The sequence below is a fragment of the Apium graveolens genome, chromosome 7 (genome assembly GCF_009905375.1).
Source record: "Apium graveolens cultivar Ventura chromosome 7, ASM990537v1, whole genome shotgun sequence".
Classification (NCBI taxonomy): Eukaryota; Viridiplantae; Streptophyta; class Magnoliopsida; order Apiales; family Apiaceae; genus Apium; species Apium graveolens.
This window is the reverse complement of record NC_133653.1, coordinates 135,746,197-135,749,780: the sequence shown is the minus strand read 5'-3', so window position 1 is coordinate 135,749,780 and position 3,584 is coordinate 135,746,197. Positions and strand designations below refer to the sequence as shown.

Below are 3,584 nucleotides of genomic sequence, written 5' to 3'. Positions count from 1 at the left end.
CCCAGAATAACCATCCAGAAGACAAAAATACTCATGTCCCGCCAATCTGTCAAGCATTTGATCAATGAATGGGAGAGGGAAGTGATCCTTCCTTGTGGCTTTGTTCAATTTTCTATAATCCATGCATACTCTCCATCCTGTAACTGTTCGAGTAGGGATGAGCTCATTCTTTTCATTTGCGACCACAGTGATACCTCCTTTCTTAGGTACACATTGCACGGGGCTCACCCACGAGCTATCAGAAATAGGATAAATGATGCCTGCATCTAGCCATTTCAGAATTTCTTTCTTCACCACCTCCTTCATGATCGGGTTCAGTCTTCGCTGCTGTTCCACAGTTGGCTTACTACCTTCCTCTAACAGAATTATATGCATACAATATGAAGGACTTATCCCCTTGATGTCTGCTATGGTCCATCCTATAGCCGATTTGAATTCTCTCAAAATCCTTAAGAGCTTGTCTTCCTCACTACCTGAAAGGTCAGCTGAAATAATAACAGGTAACGTAGATGAATCACCTAAAAAAGCATACCTCAAGTGTTCAGGTAATGGTTTGAGCTCCAAGGTAGGTGCTTCCTCTATTGATGGTTTGAGCTTCCCTTCAGCATTCTTAAGGTCAGAAGTACCAAGAGATTCAAATGGTATATCGAGCTTTCGCTTCCATGGAGAAGCGTTCAGATATTGTAATTGCTCGTTGCTATCTTCATCATTGCTGTCAAAATCCCCCACTAAGGCCTTTTCCAATGCATCAGACATTAGCATGTGATCGAGTTCCGAAGTAACCGCAGAATCAATCACATCCACTTTTAAGCACTCCTCATCTTCTGTAGGGAATTTCATTGCCTTGAATACGTTGAAGGTCACATCCTGATCTTGGACCCGCAGAGTAAGTTCCCCTTTTTGCACATCTATCAAGGTACGGCCAGTAGCCAAGAAAGGCCTCCCCAAGATTATGGGAATCTTCTTATCTTCCTCAAAATCCAGAATAACAAAATCTGCAGGAAAGAAGAGCTTATCCACCTTGACGAGCACATCCTCAACTATGCCCCTTGGGTAAGTAATGGAACGGTCAGCCAATTGTAGCGACATGTATGTGGGTTTTGGATCAAGGAGATCCAGCTTTTTAAAGATCGACAACAGCATCAGATTAATGCTTGCTCCCAAATCACAAAGGCACTTGTCAAAAGTTAGATTGCCAATGGTGCAAGGAATGGTGAAGCTTCCTGGATCTTTTAGTTTTGGTGGTAACTTTTGCTGCAGAACAGCGCTGCATTCTTCCGTGAGAGCAACGGTTTCAAGGTCATCCAGTTTCACCTTCCTTGAAAGAATAGTCTTCATAAACTTCGCATAACTAGGCATTTGTTCCAGAGCCTCAGCGAAAGGTATATTGATGTGAAGTTTCTTGAACACCTCCAGAAACTTCCCGAACTGTCTATCCAGCTTTTGTTGCTGCAATCTCTTAGGAAAAGGTGGTGGAGGATAGAGCTGTTTCTCCCCTGTATTAGCTTCAGGCAGAGTGTGTTCAACAGTAGTCTTCTTTGGTTCCGCCACTTTCTCCTTTTGCTTAGATTCTTCATCTCTAACTTCAGCTTCGACTTCTTTTGCCTTTTCAGCATCAGCTACTTTTCCAGACCTTAAGGTAATAGCCTTGACTTGCTCTTTAGCTTCCTTCCTGCCTGGTACTTCCGTGTCACTGGGAAGAGTGCCAGGTTGACGATTGAGCACTGCATTGGCTAATTGACCGATTTGATTTTCCAAGGTCTTGATAGAAACCGCCTGACTCTTGCACAACAGCTTAAGTTCCTCAAAATCAGCACTAGTAGGTGCAGCTGCACTTCCCTGTTAAGGATATGATTGCCTTGTAGCATACTGCTGTGGTTGCTGGAATCCAGGTGGGTTAAACTGTTTACTTACTCCTTGCTGATATGGTGGCTGAATAGCATTCTGATTATTTTCCCAGCTGAAATTTGGATGATTTCTGTTGTTAGGATGATAGGTCGCTGGCACAGGCTGCTGTTGTCGCTGATAATTATTCACATACTGAACAGATTCGTTGACAAGAGAACACTGATCCGTAGCATGAGAACCTGCACAAAGCTCACAAACCATAGCTATTTGATTAACTCCATACGTAGCCAAAGAATCAACCTTCATTGATAGCGCTTGGAGCTGGGCTGCAATAGCGGTGGCTGCATCAACTTCCAGAATACCTGCTACCTTGCCTGTCGTCATCCTCTGAGTTGGGTTTTGATGCTCATTTGCAGCCATCGTCTCGATAAGATTATACGCCTCAGTATAGCTTTTAGCCCATAAGGCGCCTCCAGCTGCTGCATCAAGCATGGGCCGAGATTGGGCCCCCAAACCATTATAAAAACCAGTGATTACCATCCAATCCGGCATTCCATGATGTGGACATTTTCTCAACATTTCCTTGTAGCGTTCCCAAGCCTCGCACATAGATTCTGTAGGTTGCTGCGCAAACTGAGTAAGAGCAATCCTCATAGCAGCAGTCTTTGCCATTGGATAAAACTTCACCAGAAACTTTTGCACAAGATCTTGCCACGTAGTGATGGACCCAGCTGGTTCAGAATGTAAACAGTCTTTAGCTTTATCCCTCAGTGAGAATGGGAAAAGCCTCAACTTGATAGCCTCATCAGTCACGCTATTATACTTAAAAGTGCTGCAGATCTCGACAAAATTCCTTATATGCATGTTGGGGTCTTCAGTTGCCGCTCCTCCAAAAGAAACAGAATTCTGCACCATCTGAATAGTGCCCGGCTTGATTTCAAAGGTGTTAGCTTGAATAGCCGGATGAAGGATGCTTGACTGAATGTCATCAATTTTAGGCCGAGAAAAATCCATAAGAGCTGGATCAGCTTGAACAATACGATCTCCCATGTTTACTGGTTCTTTCTGCTCAGTTCCTGAATCCGAATCCTCAAAATCTAACTTCTCCGGAGTATCAAGAACTTCGTCTTTCTCCTCAGCTGTATCTAAGGTCCTCTTGCGAGCACGAGAACGAGTTTGCATAAACGCTTGCTAAAGTACCTGAAACACAACCGAAAAGAGTAATTAACTACTACGTCCTAATCACTGAGTCCTAATGACCAATGATGGTAAGTATATAAACTAAACAAATACGCCGAGTCCCCGGCAGCGGCGCCAAAAACTTGTTAGGGCGTAATCACGCACTAATATTCACGCAAGTATACGCGTTCGCAAGTAATATAGAATACTTTCTAGTTCGTTCCCTCAGAGACTCAGACTAAGTTAATGTCTAATTAAACTCACTCACCAATGTATGATTACTTCCCAATGTTAAGATAACACTTAACATTGTTGATTAAATATTAACTATAATTAACTACTTAATTAACCACTTAACTAACACTTCAATTTATCAATAATAAAACACTCATGAGATCACAACTTCATTATTACTTCCTTCTATAGCCATTGTTATTACCTTTAGCATGTGACAGTGATGACATTAATCGAATAACACGAAACTGATAAAAGCCAACTTTCATTGTACTAATACCATTCTACCAAACATCCACAATTAAGATAGAAGTTGAATAGTC

General features: G+C 42.4%; 1 non-coding gene across 1 annotated transcript; it reads left to right on the top strand.

The window, feature by feature from the left end:
• The first annotated feature begins 2,398 nt into the window (after positions 1-2,398).
• Positions 2,399-2,505, top strand: LOC141675674 (small nucleolar RNA R71). Its single transcript, XR_012556316.1, has one exon. It is a non-coding gene; the product is annotated as a small nucleolar RNA R71 (small nucleolar RNA).
• Positions 2,506-3,584: the final 1,079 nt, after the last annotated feature.